At 44.0% G+C, this 20,278-nt stretch overlaps 1 protein-coding gene and 1 pseudogene across 1 annotated transcript in view; both read left to right on the top strand.

Annotated features, from left to right (window-relative positions):
- CDH4 (cadherin 4) overlaps positions 1 to 20,278 on the top strand; it is a 572,130-nt gene that overhangs the window by 397,112 nt on the left and 154,740 nt on the right. The gene's annotated exons all lie outside the window — the stretch shown is intronic.
- LOC103111111 (dual specificity mitogen-activated protein kinase kinase 2-like) lies at positions 18,556 to 19,849 on the top strand (annotated as a pseudogene).

The following is a 20,278-nucleotide window of genomic DNA, read 5'->3' as shown; positions in this document are numbered from 1 at the left end:
ACACCAATTGGGGGCAGGGGTGTGATCTCAACATATAGGACAAAAAGAAAAAAAACAATGGACAATAGTATAAGGGGTTAGGGATATATTGAGGGGCACAGACTACATGCTAGGTGAAGCAGGAAGTGAACAATACATGGGAAGGTTGATAATTGAACTTCATTAGAAACAAGAAGGCCCAACATCTGTACTCATATTTAAGAAAGTCACAGTGCCCACAGGAATAAAGGAAAAGCTCAGGTAGCTGTGACTGCTGGTAGGGGATGTACACTCAGAGCATCTGGAGGACCTGGGATCCAAGGGAAGGGCAGCGGACCTCATGTGCAATGGCTGCCTCCAAAGAAGAGAAGTCCACGGTGCATTCATGTATGATAAGTCACGTCAGCCCCAACAGAGCAGCACACATTCCAGCCAAAATCTACCAGAATGGCCAAGCTTAGAAAGACTGAAAATACCAAAAAACAGTGGCAAGAATTCAGAACAGTAGATTTTGTTGTTGTTGTGCATTAGTTGTATAATAGTGGTTTGCAAGATAATAACATTACAGGGGTATTGTTCCACATCCACCACCACCAGTTCTGTGCTCCATCACCCCCACCCCCACCCCCACCCCGGGATAACCACCATAGTTTTCACAAAATCTTAGAGACAGTTAGACTTTTTTTTCCACATATAAAGGAAATGATCCAGTAACTGTCTTTCAGAAAAACGCATGTCCTTTGGTAACAGGTATAAGCTATAGCAAAAAGAACCCTTGAACACAAGGGACTGAAGGATGAAACTCCTGGACTTTACCTCTTCTCCCCCCCACCTGCATTTTTTAATATTTATTCATTTATTATTTATTCCCTTTTTATCATTGTTTTATTGTTGTAGTTATTATTGATGTTGTTGTTGTTGGATAGGACAGAGAGAAATGCAGAGAGGAGGGGAAGACAGAGAGGGGGAGAGAAAAATAGACACCTGCAGACCTGCTTCACCGCCTGTGAAGTGACACCCCCTGCAGGTGGGGAGCCGGGGGCTTGAACCGGGATCCTTACGCTGGTCCTTGCACTTTGCGCCACATGTGCTTAACCTGCTGCACTACTGCCTGACTCCCCACACACACACACCTGCATTTTTAAATGTAGAGGGAAAGGGTGGGAGGTAGCACCATCATTATGCAAAAGACTTTCATGCCTGAGGCTCCAGGGTTTGAGGTTTATTCCCAGGTGCCAGTATAAGTCTGAGTTGAAAAGTGCTCCAGTGAAAAGAAGGAAAGCAAAAAGAAAAGAATGAAAAAATGACCAGAGTTAGGTGATAAACTAAAGGTCTTCCACTTTCAGTATACCACTGGGCTGTCTCGTGAACTTCTTTTTTATTATTATTATTTGTAAGAAGTGGGGAAGAGAGAGAGGGAAGACACAGTACAAATACCACAGTACTGCTCCACAATTCATGTAGGGCCTCTGATAACTTCCATGGTATTCCCTTGTAGTGCCAGGTCTCAAATCTAGGCCTTCCCACAGGCAAACCAATCACTCTACTGCGTAAACTGTGACCCACTGCCCACCTCAGGTTATTCTTACAATAGTTTGTCCTGGAAAAAAGTTCTTAAACAAATATAGATAATCCAAAAGTTGAATACATAGCACTCATGCAAGATACTATGTATTATAAAAAAAAAAAAAGCAACAATCTCCAATATATGAATAAAACAAGCTAGAAAAAAGTACTACGGAGTGGGTGAGATACAATAAACTGAGTGGTATTGGTAGAATCTTGCAAATGAACATTGTTAAACAGGACAGAATAATCTCAGAAATAAACACCAAATTAAAGAAACTTAAGATATAATATACAAGAAGGTTTAAAAAAAACAGCAGGAAAGAAGATGTAGGAGCTCCAATTCACTCATCATGACAGAAATGCAAATTAAAACCACAATGAGATTCTATCTCACACCTGTGACAATGGGCTCCATCAATAAAACAAGAGAAGATAAGTGTTGGAGAGGATGTGAGGAGAGAGAGAGGAGCTGTACCACACTGCTAGCAGCAAATGCAAACTGGTGCAGCCCTTATGGAGAACAGTATGGAGAATCCTTAAACAAATACAAATGCAAGTACCTTATGACCCAGCAATCACTATTAGACATACACCCAAAAGATATAACAACACTGGTGCTAATGAATATATGCATCCCCATGTTCATAGCAGCTTTACTCACAATAGCAAACAAAAAAAAAAAAAAAAACATGGAAACCATGAAAATGCCCTTTGACAGATGACTGGGTAAAAAAGTTATGGGACACACACTCAACAGAGTATTATTCAACAATTTAAAAAGATGATATTGTATCCTTTGGGATAAAGTAGATGGAATTGGAAAAGATTATTCTTAGTGAAGCAAGTAAGGAGGTGAAGGACAGCTACAGAATGGTTTCACTCATATGCAGAATATAGAGAATTAAGCATATGAATGTGGAAAAAATGTCAATGTATATCTAAGACTGTGGGAGAACTATGGTGGTTATCAATGGGGTGGGGACGGGAACATAGACCTTTGGCAATGGGAGTGGTAAAAAATTTAAAAGACCGTATAGGTTTACAGACTATACTATAAACCATTACTCAATAAAGCTCTAAAAAAAAGTCTCTAACAGCAAAATTTGGAAGAACTTGAGTTAAAAATAAAAAAATCTGTGTTAGATTATGAGCCAACATATAAAATAAATGCCCATGAGTTTATACTTACACAAAAAAGTAATTGAATAAATACATGAAGGAGAGACCCCCCCAAAAAAATATGTAGGAAGGATGTAAAGTTACAAGAGAGAAAATGACATCTAAAGAGACATATGCATTTAAATGTATTTAATGTAAAAGTATTGTATAATATACATAAATATATATAAATACATCTAAAAGAATCCTTTTTATGTTGTTCTTGTCTCCCCATTCTTTGCCTGAACAGTGTCTATCCATTTATTTCTCTTCATTCATATTTTAAAGTTGTCTCATATTTCTCTGACTTGTTTCTCTGGACCTGTTTTACTATATACCACCTTATTGAGATTTAAATGTTTTCTGTTTCTTTTTCTTTGGCACTCCTTTCAGTAACTCTTGCAAGGAAGTTCTGGTAGTGGCAAAGCCCTTTAGTTTTTGTATATTTGGTACAGTTTTTACTGTTATTTCATATCTGTCAGAAGCGGGATTCGAACCTATGCCTCCAGGAGAAAATGCAACCTGAATGCAGTGCCTTAAACCATTCAGCCATCCTGACTGCTTATGTTCCTTATATATGAATGATAGTCTTGCAGGTAAAATATATGTGGCTGGCAGTTTTTGTCTTTTAACACCTTGACTATGTCATCCCATTCTCTCCTGGCCTCCAGTGATTCTTGATAAGAAGTCTGATACATGTCTGACTATTCTGCCTTTAACATCACTTTCTTCTTTTCCCTGACATCATGAAATTTTTTTTCTCTGTCTTTAACTTTTGATAGTTTCACAGTCACATGTCTTGGTGTAAGTCAATTTGTGTTTAGGAATTTGGGACTTCTCTCTGCTTTGTAAACATCTATACCCTGACCATATCCAAGATTTGAATTTTTTTTTCCGCTGTTATTTTTTTGAATATGGTTTCTGTTCCTTTCTTCCCTCTCTATTCCTTCTGAGATACCTATTGAATTGTCAGAAAAGTCAAAATGTATATTTCTATGTGTTCCTATGTAGAAATGTTTCACAACTTTTCTGACAACTCAATATAATTCTGACATTTTCTTTTTTAATGGAATTTTCTGTCTTGCAAAGAATTGCCTCATTTTTCTTAAACTTTTTTTCCTTCTATTTTGAAGTCAAAGAGTGGTCACTTTTTCTTCTATTCCTCATGTTCTCTCTTCTGAATTGATAAACCTATTTTCTTGTCTTGCTATTTGAGACTAGCATGCATTCAAGTGTCCTTCACACTCTGTAGCTCTGTCTTTATGTTTCTCATTTTTTTAATCAATTAAATCTTTAAAGTCATGAATTTATTTCTTAATCCATTTATTTCTTAATCCACTTCTCCATACTATACTGAGGACTTTGTTTTTCTTTAAATGTCCTAAATATCTAAATTCTTTCTCTGATAGCTCCTCTGGATCTACATTATTAAGTTTCTGAACATCATGTAGGTTTCCCAGAACCAGCATTTTCCTAGTTTTACTCCATCTCCTTTGGTTTCTGTTGTTGGTCAGCAGGTAGAACTGAGTTCTGCTTTATATATGAGTTACAGGGGAGGAAGGGAGTTTTTAAGAAGTGACATAATATTATGGCAACTTATATCCCTTAATAGAGTCCTAGTTATTTGACAGGGGGGCAAGCCTTTTTCTCCTCTTCCTAGACTGTTTCCTAAAAGTAAGAACTCTGCTGTGAGGTCAGAGTCAGTTTTCCTACCTGCATCAATATGATGTCCATTGGGGCATCAGTGTTTCTATGGCATCTGGGATATCTTAGAATTTGGTTGACTTCTCTGTTGCCTCAAGGATAAAATGTTCAGGTCCCTGGTTACACCTGATGGTGCATCAAAAGTCAGTGGTTTCTACCTCTAAACAGCAGTTCTGAGCTCCTTGTCTTAAGCTGCTCAGTTCCTGAGTTGTTCTGTGCAAATCTTTTAAATCTGTCACATGAATTTGAAGCAGATGCAGATGTGACACCAACTGACAGTATAGTGCTGTGTCTCCACTTTAGTATTTCTCTTCCTCCTCTCCTGCTCCCACTGTCCACGTTTAATCACCAACCTTCTTTACCAGAAAACTTAGCTGTTTTCTGATGAAATTCATTGAGATGTTGTGTTGTAATTTTTGCTTTGGGGGAGGGGGGAGTGGGGAGAGCCAACTTCCTGAGGCTAAACTAGATCATTATAGCCAGTCCCCCGGAAGTCCTAGTTGATTTTTTTTTTTTTAAGTAGAGCACCTCTAAGCTTTGGCTGTTCATGAATGGAACCTGAAACCTCTTGATTGCAAGTCCTATACACCACCACTATACTATCTCCCTGGTCCCTCAAACAGTGAATTTTTATGGGCTCTTGGCAGTCACATATAATAGTGAAACTCTTTGGATAATAAATCTCAGTTTTCATTTAAAAAAAATATATATATATATATATGGAAGGGAAACTTACTCTGCTCATCTGAGCCTAAACACTATAGATTTTCCATAACAATTGGTCCTTTAATTTTCCATGGACACTAAATGGGTATTCTGCAATTCATTTATACTCTGAGACTGACTGTCCAAGTCTACAGACGTCCCACAGGCTAGAAGCTCAGTTCTATAAGAACCCCACACACACACTTTAGAAGCCGGTTTTAGGTTACTCACAATTTCTGTCCAACATCATTATAAATTAGGGGTTCCCATGAGCACACCCCTCAGGTTTGACTATTTGCTATGATGGCTTACAGAACTCTGAGAAACACTGATAGCTACTAGTTTCTTATAGTAATTTTATAAAGGTTACAGAAGAACAGCCAGATGAACTACATGGTTCTGGTGAACCTGGCAGCAGAAAATGTCCCAGGTACAGTTTTATAGTGATATCTATCCCTGTGCACCACCCTCTCACCACATGGATATGTACACACACACACACACACACACACACACCCCTCACTGAACCAAATAGTTTAAGGATTTTGATGGTGGTTTCACTATGTAAGAGAAATCAAACTACTAACTCAATCCTAGTTCCTCTCCTCTCCCCTGAGAAAGAGTCTGAGGCTGAAATATCCAATCTTCAAATCATTGCTTAGTCTTTCTGATGCTCAGTCCCCACCCAGCAGCTCTCCCAGAGTTGCCTCAGTGGAACAAAAGATGTTTCTAGCATGCAGAAAAGTCCAAGGAATTTAGAAGCAGTGTGTCAGGAATGGGGAGGTGTTTCTCTTATGCCATACTAGCTTTAGGCACATACTGAAGTATGCACAAGTCCATTCAGAACCCTGCACCAGAGCTTTGACTCTCCCTCCCACCACATGCCTATCACCACTACAATGGCTGAGCATGCCATGGTGGATTCATGTAGTGGAACACTAGATGGCAGGAAAAATTAGCAGGCCTCCAAGTAGGAGCCTGCACTGAGAGAAAGCACACAAACATATAGCAGAAAACATGCAAACTGTGCCTGCCTTCAGGCTAGTGCAAAGATGGCACCACACAATGGGGTGGACATTACCTATAGGAAGTAGGAGGAAGCAACTGAGTGAAAGGCTAAGGAAACATGAGGGAGGTAGGGGAGTAGATGTTCATTTTGTGAGAGTTCATATGTATGCAGATGCTTCCTACACTATTTCACATTGCAGAACAATGTACAATTTTTAAATATTTTTAGATGCAAGCAGAGGACTGGGTTTAGAGAGGGTGTGGAGTTCCAATGGGGAAGCAGTTCTAGAAATGCATGAGATCTCCTTCCAAGGAGCAATTTGTAGTGTTAAAAGTCCTGGGAAGATTTTACCCAAAGGAACTTTGAAGCAAATCCCTAGGCAATGTTGTGTAGGGACCCCCACCCCAATTTCCTGCATCTACACATACCATTTCTTTCCTGGCAAGGATCTTTGGAGCACGGTCTCCTCTGTCCGCTATTCCAATGACTCCCTGTGGAGCTGGGCAAAAGTGAAAGCTTCACAGTGTGCAAACCGTAAAATTTTTGGCAACTCTTTTTTCCTTTCCTTCCTTCTCTTGGTAGCTCTTTCAAGGAAGTCTTTTTGTGGGTGACACCAACAGTACCAGAATCTGGAAGAACTTCTTTTTTGTGTGCAGTCTTGCAGGAAAGCTGATAGCAATTCAATTAGAAAATGCAAATGAGGTCACATATTTCCCACCAGAGTGCTGAATTGCCCCTGAGGAATATGAGCACTATTCCAGCCCGACAGTAAATACTGACGATAAAGTCCCCCGTACAGCATCTCCCGACTGGCTGCCAGAGCACTGGAAAGTGGCAACGGAGCCTGTGGGTACCATTTGCAAAAAAGAAACTGTTGTTTATGAAACTAATATTGGGTATTATAGCACGTCAGCATTTATGGGAGATAAACTCAGCCAAGTAATATTCCCAAGCCAAACCAAAGCCAGGGTCAACATGTGTTCTTTCTTGGGATTTCAGCTCTCCACGCATGCATCCCAACCTGCAGAACATCCAAATGGAGCTGGAGTTGTAAGATCTTCAACATGTGATTTGTTAAGGGAGAGATCGTTTTGCTAAACTCAACTCCACCACAACTGGTGGTCTCTTTATAGAAAGGAAGTTTGGTCAGGTACATTCATGGTCAGAATGTCACGTTACCATGAAGGCAGTGAACTCAGGAATGTTTCAACATTTGGGGGAACTCCCCAAAGATTGCTGGCCACCACCGGAAGCTGACAGGGGCCTGGAAATGATTCTGCCTCAGGGGAGCCATCCCTGCTCACTCTATGGCCTCAGACTCTGCCCTCCAGTACATTAGAGGCCACTTGGCACAGTACTTACCCAACCCAGATCCTTAAGCCCCAAGAAGGCACTGGGGCAAGCAGTCAGAATCAGAGCCACAGGTCAGGTTGACCACCTGCTCAGGTTTCACTGAGGATCTCTAACTCAGTGTCCCTGGAAGTCCCCAACATAGTGAAGCCAGAGCAAGACAGAGATGTGGGTTTGCAAATCTGAATACACAGCAGCACATCTGCCCGTGGTATGCTCTTGGGCCAATCACTGGCCTCTCTGAGCGATTTTCTCCTTTGCAAATAAAGGTGGCACTTCCCCTTGGATAATGCTAGTGGGCATGATCAGGTCCTAGAAGTAGGACTTCCAGAGGGGAGGAAGGAGGTACTGTGGGGAGTGGCCCCCCAGCCCTTAGGGCCCTAAGAAGAAGAGGACTAGACTCAGGGTCAGGCCCTATTACTGCTCTGATAGAAAGAGAATCACAGGGTGAAAAGCCTCTGGATGGTTGTAGCCACAATGCCAATGACAGTCACGTTTGGGGAAACTGAAGGGGGAGGGGGGTAGAACTTACAGTTGACCTTATATGGGTGTGATACCAGACACATATTTGGAGAGAGGCTGAAGTCCAGAGGGCCCTCTGGGGGTGCGATATCACATGAAGCCTTATGCGGAATGTGTCGTCTTAGGAACACTAAGAGCTCACTAGGGAGCCCAAGCTTGCAAAGCATATCTGCAGGAGGCAGCAGGCTCATTCCTTCCCTTGTTTCTAAAGATGGCCTTGGTGCAGTGGAGACACAGCAATCCAGAAAACAAGCAACAGTGTTGCAGGGAGCTGCTCAACAGCCACCCAGGCCCCCCTCTCTCCAGGAAGGTGGACTACTCAGAGAGTTTTAATAACCGCCAAATCATGCAAGTTCAAACAAAATCTCCTGAGTCAGGCATAGACTTGACTGCTGTGGGGGAGTGTGTGTTTACATATGTTTATGGTGTTTCTCCACATCAAAGACTGGTGCAAATTGCCTGCAGAAGGCTCTTCTCTCTGCTCTGCCTGAGGTCACAACCACAGCTCCTTGGGCAACACTGCAAGGCCCACGGTTGCAGGATGTTGGGGGATCAGGGTCACATCCCTTGGCCAGGAAGAGCTTACAAATTAGGTGCAGAGACTGCCATTCCTGTCCAACTTGTTCAGATAGAGATTTCCTCTGTGCTTAGTGTTCTGATGTGGTTCTCTTTGGGGACTGAACCTCGGGTCTGTGCACAGCAAAGTCTGTGCCCACCCTCCCTTCAAGTAATATGAACTGTCAGGAGGGTGGGCATTTCCACGCTGAGCCTGAGTCTACCTCTGTCCAGCCCACCACACTCCATGTTGTGCTGTGTCCCTGAGCACCCACCTTTCTCACTCCATGGGGCACCATGAATCTCAGCCTCGCAGGCCCAGCAAGCGGCAACTACAGCCCCTACCCTCTCCTCACCCCTCACCCCTGTGGACAACCACTCTCCACATAGGCCCTTCAGCTCTTGTGCATGTGTGTGCATATATGTGAGTGTGCTTGCGTGTGTAACTGTAATGTGATTGAGCACAATGTGCCCATCTATGAGTGTGTACAGGTGTATGCATGAAAGCATGCATGTGTGTCAATGTTTTGTACCCGTGTGTGTCTTCATGTGTGAACAGGTGGGAAATATATGTTCCTGTGTCTGCATATATGTTGGAGGGACCTGTGAAGAGCCCATGCAGGATGTGTGAGGTTTGAGGCCCTATAGCTACCTTCCTAGAATGTCTAAAGTAGAACTCAGGGGTCAGACAGTGGCGCATGGTAGAGTAACCATGCGCAAGAATTTGTGTTCAAGCCTATAGTAGAGGAAGTTCATGAGTTCTCTTTTTCCTTTATCTCTCTCTATCTCTGTCTCTCTGTCTCTCTCTCTCTCTCTCTAACTTTTTTTGCCTCCAATTGCTGGGGCTCAGGTGCCGGCACTACGAATCCACTGCTCCTGGTGGCTTTTTTTTTTTGATAGGTCATAGAGAAACTGCGGGGGGAGGGAGGAAGAGATAAATATAGGCACTGGCAGACCCACTTCACCACTTGTGAAGTATCCCCACTGCAAATGTGGAGCCAAGAGCTTAAATCCAGGTCCTTGTGCTTAGTACTATATGTGCTTAACCGGGTATACCACTGCCCAGCCCCCTTTATCTCTGTCTCCACCAGAAAAGAAAAGAAAAATATACATGAGGAATAGTGGAGTCATCATGCAGACACTGAGTCCCAGCAACAACCCTGGTAGCAAACAAAGTAAAAAATTGCTTTAAAAAGCCAGGGATTTAGCATAATGGTTATTGAAACACCTTTCACACCTGACACTCTGAGGTCCAGGTTCATTCCCTAGCATTACCATAAACCAGAGCTAAGCAATTCCCTTGTAAATAAAAAATAAATAAATAAAATAAATTATAACTCAAAGTCAGGGTTGTGGGACCCACACAGTTTGTGTATCTACCTAAGATCTTTGTCCCCATTTGATAATAGTTAAGAGCACAGTCTTGTTTCTAACACTGTTCTGTAAAGACAATGGTGAGACATCATGGGTACATCAGTCACAAAGAGAGTTTCAGCCAAGACAGATGCCCTATGGCCCTGACCCCCAGCTGGCACCAGCAGATGCCTCCCTGGGAGGCAGTTCTGCAGCTGCACTCCTCCCACCCCAACCCCCATCACCACACCTTGACAGAAAGAAATACAACTACAAGCCATCGAAAGTCCAGTCACACTCTGACCATCCCACACAAGGCTTCCAGAACCACAGACTCTCACCACTGTTTTTCTTCTTAATTGACACCAACATGAATGACTCCGTCCAGTTCCACTACTAACAACTCTGGCGGAAAGTAATATATTTTGGCCAAACTTGCTAATTTCACTGAAATGATTTTTACTGTAGCTGTATTTTCCCTCTGAACTGAAAGGGTGATTTAGTTTGAGATATATCTAACTACACATCGTTTCCTTAATTCTCTAGCTCAAGTTCTCAACCAGGGCATTCGGAGGAGATCCTGAGAGATGATTGTCAAGACTGGGGAGGCAGGGTGCTGGGTAGAGTCAGGGGTGCTGCTCACCACCCTCCACTGGGCCTAATGCCAGTAGTGTCTATGGCCTGGTCCAGAGGCAGACACTGAACTTGACCTGTTGAGGGGGTAAGAGGACTAAGCAGCCTGACCAGGCACCTGGTATAAAGCATATGCATGCACACATGTGCTCATGAACACTCATAGACACACATGCACCTGTATGAGGCCACAGCTGCATATGCACACTCATGAGCTCCTCTGAGCATTTTATAGACTCCCACTCAAATTGCTTGCATGAGGATCCCCATCATGCCCAGGTGTGCTATCTTTACACACATACTGCCCTCACGCCTCCAATCTGCACACCCCTGGCTCCATGCAGTTCAGAGGTTTGTCCTCTGTCTTCATTTTCATGGGGAGACAGGGATAAATGGTATGTGCTTTGCTACCAGAACTATGGATTTGACATTATTTAGGAACAACATGAGACCCTTCCCCAAGAAGATGGCAGTTATTAAAAGTCCCCTATAGGGGGCTAGGTGATGGCATACCCAGTTGAGTGCACACATTACCATGTGCAAGGGTCCAGGTTCAAGCATAGTAATTTCATAGCTTAAAAGCTCACTGTAGAGGGGGAAAGGTCTGTCTTCAAGAATGGAACTCCCAGGATGGAAGGCTTGGAAATTCACATTTTACCATAAATCCTAAAGTCCTGATTTACATGCAAGTTGCCTGCAGTTGGGGGGGGGGTAGCTTCATGAGCAGTGAAGCAGGGTTGCAAGTGTCTTTCTCTCCCTTTCTGTCTCCCTGTCCCTCTCAAAAAGAGGGGAAAAGGGGGTATAGCTGCCAGGAATAGTGGATTCATCATGCAAGCACCAATCCCAGTGATAACTCTAATGACAAAAAAAAAAGTCACCTAAAGGCTACGCTGCCTGCCTTGTGGGGGGAGGGGGCCTGTACTTCTAACCTGCTAGCCCATCTGCCTGGCAAGCATGAAAGTAGGACAGGACCAGTGTACTTCCTTCCCTCTGTGTATCTCCAGGGGAGGAGCAGAGGGGACCAAGTGTCACAACAGTAACACAGCCTGAGCTAAACTCATGACCCCTAGTTCCAGCTTTCTGAACCCTATGTAGCCCTGACCTCTCCACACACAGCAGGCAGCACATGTAAAGTGTTAGTGCCAAGACCCTCCTCTCGAGCAGGTGCGGGGTGAAACCACCATGCTGTTCCATCCAGATAGCCTTTCTTGGTAGGATTTCTATGGGAGTTTTCAAAACAATCTTAGAAGAGAGCAGAAGTAGAAGTGCCACAATGCTTTGGGGTGCAAGTAGCACATTCCTCTCCCTGGGAGAGCAGTAGATGTTTAAAAAAAAAACCACTATATGTCTTTCAGAACCAGACTTGTGTAAATGTTTATTTAGAATTACTCACGTGTTCTATTTGTTAAAGAGCAAGAGTAGAGTATCTTTCTGTTGTTTTCTTTGTGTTCATTAAATACAATTTTATTCTGTCCATCCTTAGCTACCATAGAAACCAGCTAAGAGCCTACAAACAATACCCTAGTTCAAAATTTCAAATGCACATGCTTGCAGGCAAGCAAGGTATACCGTGTCTCTAATGTATATTGAAAGAGAAGTCAGAGATAGAAAGATGAACTACCTGTATGGATGTTAGTGCCTGTCTTTTTCAAGAAGTCTAATTATCCTCAGCAAAGATCAGTACTATGCCTGACACTTGAAGGAATTAGAGGAGAGGGGCTTTCCACATTATTTCCTTATGGAAGCATGTTTAAACTAAAACTGAGGAAGTGTTGAGTACAGGAAGATTGGTGAATCATAAAAGTTGGAGTCAAAAAATAACACTGAAATCTGGAGGGTAGGGAGTCTTATCTACCCTTGTGGCAACATAAGTAGCAGCATTTGTTTATAATGCAGAAATGGCATGTCATTCCCCTCATGTCTCACTTTGTGTATTGATTCCTCTAAGCCCAAGCCATTTTGAAACATGAGGCCCTAAGTCATGTTTGCATGGCTGGAGTGACCACTGAACATTAGAGCCATGGGGAATTGCTAGCAAACAGAAACTGGGAGACTGTGTAGTTGACACATAGTTGACCTCTGGTCATTGCTGAGTAAGAAGTGGCAGTACCTGGGGGACCCGGGTTAGTGTCAATAGAAGACAGGTTGTTGAAAGCAACATTTCTAGCAGGGAGATGCCAAATGCAGTGAAGGGTAAGACTGGCCAATTTTCAGTAAAAGGGTGGAAAAAGAGAGAGAGAGAGAGAGAGATTTCACACACACACACACAACACACGCCTGCATGCTCATCAGGACTGAAGGATCTATGGTAGTATGAGAGTTTCAGAGCTTCTATCCTAGGAGTTCCATTCTCCCAGTACTTGCAGACAGACCCCTTTCCTTCTCAAGTGAGCTCTTGTGCTGTGAAATTCCTATGGTGGCCTCTCCCTCGGGCATATATGACCACACTTGGAAGGTGATGCACATAGTCAGGATGCACACAGCTCACCTTTAAGGAGACCAAGACACAAGGGAATTCAGGGAATCAAGCACAGCAGAACTCAGCTGAACTGAATCAGTAGCTCTTAGCTGCTTATACAAATTAAAGCCATAGACTCCCTCCCCCCTAGAAAGTCATTAAGTCATTCCAGGTGGGGCTGCCAACTAGAAATGGGGTTGCACGGGGGCCCTACCAGGGCCTGCTTTGGGTAAACAAAGCAACAGTTATGGCTGGGGTGAGGAGGGAGCAGTCATGCTCTATAGAATGACCAAAATCCCCTTGATTAAGAAGAGGTACCATAGATACGAGTGATCACAGTTCCAAGTTGGAGCGTCCCAGGAACACTAATTTATTCTTATTACTGATTCGACATTGGTTTATAATATAAGATGTTAAGAATATAACCACACCGGTGTGTGTGTGTGTGTGTGTGTGTGTGTGTGTGTGTGTGTGTGTGTGTGTGTGTTTCTGTGTCTACAACTCACTTTACTCCTCTACCAAAGACCCTCTGCCATTACATTAAATAGAGTCCTCCAGCTATCCTGCCCTCTTCCCTCTACCCCCACCCCTCAAATAACCACCATTGTTTTCAGGTCTATGAATCAGTCTGATTATTGTTATTAATTTTGCAAGCTTGTTTTCATTTTCTACATTCCAGATATGAGTGAAGCCATCCAGTAGTTGTCTTTCACATCTTTATTTATTTCACTTAGCACAATCATCTCCAGTGATATGATATGGGGAGGGGAGGGGAGGGGAGGGGAGGGGAGGGGAGGGGAGGGGAGGGGAGGGGAGGGGAGGGGAGGGGAGGGGAGAGGAGAGGAGAGGAGAGGAGAGGAGAGGAGAGGAGAGGAGAGGAGAGGAGAGGAGAGGAGAGGAGAGGAGAGGAGAGGAGAGGAGAGAAACAGATCTGCTGCTGCTCGTAGCCCCGCCTCCGGAAGTCTCCTAGTCTCACTTTTCTACATGAGGCTGCGCAGTTTTCCAAGCTCCATTCTTTCCCCCATTTGCTTCTTTCCATGTGATACTCCTTTCAGTAATTCTTGCAAGGCAGCACTGGTGGTAGTGAATTCCTTCAGTTTCTGTATGTTGTAGAGGATTTTTACTTCCCCCTCATACTTGAAGAACAATTTGGCAGGATAGTGTTAGTGTCTGACAATACTCATATTTTAATACTTGGAACATGTCATTCCACTTCCTTCTTGCTTTTAGGGTTTGTGATGAAAAATCTGATGAAAACTTCATGGTTCTACCTCTGTATGGCAAATTCTTCCTCTCCCTGGTAGCCTGCAATATTGTTTTCTTTGTTCTTGCTTTTAAATAGGTTTACTCTGATGTGCCTTGATATTGCCTATTTTTATTCCTCCATCTTCTTGCCACTAACCCTGTCCTCCACTTCATAGCTACCAAGATGGCACCAGGTTCTGGCTTAAGCTATTTCTTTTGTCTTGAGAATTTCTTCCTCTTGCCTTTTCACATGTGCCTGGACCCACCTGTGGCCCAGTGAGTTTCTTCAGAAGTTCCAGCTGGAATGTGGTGAGACTCTACATAATTTTTTCATTGCTTTATCTAGTTAACTGTGGGAGTGATCTGTTGGCAGCTGCTACCCCATGGTGACACCCCTGGAAGTGCCCCTCCTCAACTTCTTGATCTAGCATCTGCATTTTTATCACGGGAATTTTGAAAATTCTCTTGCATGATCACCTGCTCACAGCCTACCTGATTGATGTTCGGGGGAAGGTGCCCCCCAGTGGAGGGCACTTGGGAATTTCTGTATGGAAGGTAAGCACAAGATTACTATGCAACTCTTGTGGGCTTCCAAATGTTTGATGAATCAGCCCATTTACTAAGTTCACACTCAACTTTGGCTTCCCACATCTAATGAGTAATGTTTAAGCAGTAGAATATGCTCAGTTACAACTTTCTGTATGTCGACTCTAGGGGTTGCATATGAATATAGTCTCTCCTTGACATTTTTTCTCTTTTACTTAAAAAAATGATGATTTAAAGCCTGCCCCAGGTTAGTTTTGCATTATTCATCTTGCACTTGTGTGTGATGATGGAAGGGAAATGACCTAGCTTCTTCCTAACACAGAGGAGTCCCTGAAGATTTCACCTAGAAGTCACACTCAGTTATATTCATCATCAGACATGGAATACTCCTCCACAGCTTGGGACAGCCACAAAGCTGCAGACAGCTTAAAGAGAAGTTCAGAACTGAGCAGCACAGGGTGGGTGGGACACAGGGCACTGATGGGGAGGGGTCTGGGCTGGAAGGACAAGACGGGAAGAAGGTGAAAAAGAATGTTGAGGTTCGGGAGTCGGGCTGTAGCACAGCGGGTTAAGCGCAAGTGGCGCTAAGCTCAAGGACCGGTGTCAGGATCCCGGTTCGAGCCCCCGGCTCCCCACCTGCAGGCAGGTCCCTTCACAGGCGGTGAAGCAGGTCTGCAGGTGTCTGTCTTTCTCTCCCCCTCTCTGTCTTCCCCTCCTCTCTCCATTTCTCTCTGTCCTATCCAACAAGAATGACATCAATAATAACTACAACAATAAAACAACAAGGGCAACAAAAGGGAATAAATAAATAAATAAAAAAGTATCTTAAAAAAAAAAAGCTAAAAAAAAAAAAAAAAAGAATGTTGAGGTTGGAGGTAGCAGAATATTTTACCTTGATGGTGTACCTGCTTTGTCATGAGCATAACCCAAGATGAAGCCTGGTACCCACTGCACTGAAGAGGCTTGGGAGTTGTGATGTCTCCGTCTCTTCGTCTGTCTCCCTGTCTCTGTCTCTATCTTTCTATCTGAAAAAGATTGTCAAGAGTGGTGAACCCCAATAATGACACAAAAAAAGAAAGAAAAAATACTGACATGGGTTTTGGAGTTTATGGTTGTTTGTTTGTTTGCTCATGAATTTGGGAGCTCAGCCTTTTAGTGGAAATGGGAGGTTGTCATTGTTCCTGTGCCTTCTTTTTGTTCATTGATTTCATTGCCTTCTTCTTCCCTAAAGAATAGCCTGTGTGTTATGTGTGAGGGATCAGTTACTCATCCCTGGAGAGAGAGAGAGAGAGAGAGAGAGAGAGAGAGAGAGAATGTCACTGCAGTGACTAATTCAGAAGACCTGCCAGGGGAGAAATGCCAGGATCAGAGGCCTCTGATCTGCAAGGACCTTAACAATATCCACCCATCCTCAGCTCCCTAGCCCCTCACACAGCACAGACAGAGTGGAATACACATTCTGTGAAGGAGACCAGCCCAAGCAGAAAGATACCCAAGAGATATGTGGACTCATATTTACTTTGTTTACTCTGCTCTGGACCTGTAATCATACTTTAGTTGCATGAATAGTGGCATAGACTATGCTGCAAGTTGAATGGGGTTCCCTTAGAGGCATGTGTGGGTCAGGGAGCCTTGGGGGAGGTGTGTGCAAAGGGGGAACCAAGTCTAAGCTTGGGTCACTCAACAGCACAGGAAGAAGAGAGCATCAGAGTCAAGCTGCCTGATGGTCAGGGACACAGCCATGTGGAGGCTGGCCTCCACACAGATGGCAGGGCTGTCCCAATGGCCCAAAATCTCCAGATGAGTATGATTGTGGGATCAGAGTCCTGATCTGTTCATGTCCAAGTTAAGAGCCCCATGAATACTGGAAACTACCCACTGCTTAGGGGTGTTCACCTCATCACCCCCATCCTCTTAGATTTCCAGCCAATTCTCAGGACTCTTTATTTGCAAATATGCTGTTATGTGATGATCTCTAGCTCAACAAGACCTATAGACAGGCTAAATATATGTAATGACCCAGTAATGGGGGTTGAAGTCTACTGTGCTGCCAGCTCTTGGATTTGAGAAAATTGTGATTTGTCCTACACACACAGAGGGAGAGAAACACAAACACACACATATACATAAATATATGAGTGCACTCATGTCCACATACACATATGCATCTGTACATGCTTTTATGTACCTATACAAGCCCATGAGTGTATATGAATACACACATATGTGCATGCATGTGCACAGGTGTCCATGTGTGGCTAAACGTGTACACATGCATCTATAAGCCTGTGTGCACATGTATTTTAGATGTACACATGCATATATAACTATGTATTCTCCTGAATAAACATTGTTTATACATGTGCGCACATGTGAATATATACATGCATGTGCCCACATAAACCCACATGTGCACATGCATGTGTGTGATTTTTAGTAACAGTACATAGAAGTTGTTTTCAAATTCTTGCCCAACACTCTGGCATCTCTCACCTAGAAGTGCAGGAGCAATCTGAGAAGATCAGCAGGTGTCATCTTTTCGGAATGACTTTTTAGTCAGCATTACTATAGTTAGTGGAACCATGCACCAGTGTTGTAAGTGGGTGAGATTGTCACATGTTCAAATGAGCATGCTTGCCCCCTGGGGTAGACACTCATCTTTGCTGATACCCCTCCTCACCACCCCAGAGAAGTGTGTGCATCTTCCAGGCTGAAGCCTGTGAAGGTCTGGCATTACTTTTCACCAGATTTTGTTATTACATTTGTCTCACAGCTTTAAAATAGTAGCAAATATGTGCAATTTATTTAAACAACACTAGGGAAATTAACGCCATGCTAGCTCATCCTCAGCAAATGAAGATAAAGCGGAGTTTGCTTTTTTTTTTCTCATTCAGCTGCATAAAAATCCGTTAAAATTCTGAGATTTTTGAGTTCAGAGGGCTCGAGTAAGCCTGCATCCAAGCATCCCCAGATGAGACAACCTGTGTTCTCTGCACTATCATGTAGGTGTAGTGGGGAGAGGCCTGCCGTAGCTAGCACCCCAGCCAGAGCTATGCTAAGGCTTACTGCTCCACCTCACCCTCTCCAGTGGGGTAGGATTTGGTGTCTGCCTCCATACAGACTTGTTCAGGACCAAGCACCAACCTATCTTCTCCTGGAACCTTGGGTTATGGGGACCTGCCTGTGGGCTGAGGGGACTCCTGCAAGGTACAGGGAAGTTATGAATATGGATGTGCATAGATCTCTTTGGATAAGTGTGCTTGTGTTCCATGGAGAAATCCCTAGACGAGGAGTTGCCAGATTATGAAAGATCCCTTTCTAACATTCTGAGGAATCTTTAGACTGTTTTCTGCAGACTGAACCAATTATACAAGTGTGGACACCTATCACAGGGAGATAAGAAACTATTCAGGTGAGAACTGTTTTGTTCATCATTATCCCCCTCCCCCAGTAAAGTTATCTGAAAAATAAACAATAGCCAGGGCCAGGTGGTGGTACACCTGGTTGAGTGCACATGGTACAATGTACAAGGACCCAGGTTCAAGCCCCCGGTCCCCACCTACAAGGGGAAAGCTTTATGAGTGGCGAAGCAGAGCTCCAGGTGTCTCTTTTTATCTCTCCCTATCTCCCCCTGCACTGTCAATTTCTGGCTGTCTCTATTCAAAGATAATTTTTTTAATTAAATAAATAAATAAATAAAGCCCAGCTCCAAATGCAGTGTCAGCAGACTCAGACCTGAGCCCTGACCCTCCACCCCCACAGAACCCTGATGCTGCCCCAGGGGAAGCCAGTGCTGGTGGTGTTTACCATCAATCCCACCATCATCAAGGGCCCCACCCCTATGAGCAACAGCACCACGGAGGTGAACTTGATGGACCTGCAGAAAAAGCTCAAGGAACTCAAGCTTGATGAGCTGCAGAAGATGTGACAGGAGGCCTTCCTCATTCAGAAGGGCACAGTGGGTGAGCTGAAGGAAGATGATTTCAAGCACCTCTCAGAGCCAGGGGCCATCAATGGGGTGGGGTGGGGAGCAGTCACCAGGATCCAGCACCAGCCTTTGGGCCTCATCATGGCCTGGAAGTTGATCCACCTGGAGATCATCCAGATAATGGGGGAACTACCAGTGCTGCACGAGTGTGACTTGCCCTACGTTACGTTGCGAACTTCCACAGCACCTTCTGCAGTGATGGTGAAATCAGCATCTGCATGGAGCACATGCAGGGGGACTCCCTGGACCAGGTGCTGAAAGAGGCCAAGAGGATCCCCAAGGAGACCTTGGGCAAAGTCACCAGGTCCTCCAGGACTTGGCATACCTCCTCAAGAAGCACCTGATGATGCACCAAGATATGAAATCCTCTGATATCCTTGCCAACTCCTAAGGGAGATCAAGCTCTGTGACTCTGGAGTCAGTGGGCAGCTCATTGACTCCTTCATGGAGACTTGCTTCTACATGTCGTCAGAGCAGTTCTAGGGGACCCAGTACCTGGTGCAGTTGGAAATATGGAACGTGAGTCTGTCCCTGGTGGAGCTGGCCATGGGCAGAGACCCCACCCTACCACCCAATGCCAAGGAGCTGGAGGCTACCTTCAGCAAGCCTGTTATGGATGAGACAGGACAAGAGAGAGCCCCACACTGTTTCAACATGGCCTAGGTACCCCAGCTGCTCTGTCAGTAGTCACAGCATGGACAACCATTCAGCCATGGCCATCTTCAAGAAACTGAACTATATTGTGAACAAGTCACCCCTCAAGCTTCCCAGTGGAGTGTTCACCCAGGACTTGCAGGAGTTTATAAAAAAAAAAAAAAATGCCTCATCAAGACCCCAGCAGAGCAAGGCGACCAGAAGCTGCTCATGAGCCTACCCTTCATCAAGTGCTCTGAGGCTGAGGAGGAGGACTTTGCCAGGGGCTGTGAACTAAATTGTGGCTTACCCAGTCCAGCATGCCCACCACACCACCATGTCACCATGTGACCCAGTGTCATCCTGCCCATACCCCTGCTCCCGCTCTTCCGGCCCCCAGACATCAAAGAAAACAAAACAGGGAAGGAAAATGCAAAGTAAATAAATAGAACAACTTCCCAACAGAAAGAGGCTTTGGGTTTCATATTACATGTACTTGGAGTCATTTCTTCACTTACTATTTTATTTCTTTATGTTGGAGTCTTCAGAGGTAACCTTTAATGACTATGTAATATCCCCAAATATGAATATAACATAACACATTTAACTATGATTTACATCTGTCATATATAGAGCTTTTTTAGTATTTTTAAATATTATTTATATGTTATGCTATATTATACAAGACATCTGCAATGAACATATGTTTGTGGCAGTTTTTGTCCATGTACAGTTTTCTTGGAGACAGAGTTCCTGCTGCAGAGTTACTGGTTCAAAAGTGAGGCCAGTTTTTGAGGTTCCTAGTGGCTGGGGGAGGAGGGGGCTGGGAGTTTTATTAGTTTAACTCCATAGCAATTGTCGGACTTCAGTA

Source organism: Erinaceus europaeus, chromosome 1, assembly GCF_950295315.1.
Source record: "Erinaceus europaeus chromosome 1, mEriEur2.1, whole genome shotgun sequence".
In the NCBI taxonomy this organism is placed as follows: domain Eukaryota; kingdom Metazoa; phylum Chordata; class Mammalia; order Eulipotyphla; family Erinaceidae; genus Erinaceus; species Erinaceus europaeus.
The sequence above is the reverse complement of the archived record's forward strand: the minus strand, read 5'-3'. Positions and strand labels throughout refer to the sequence as shown.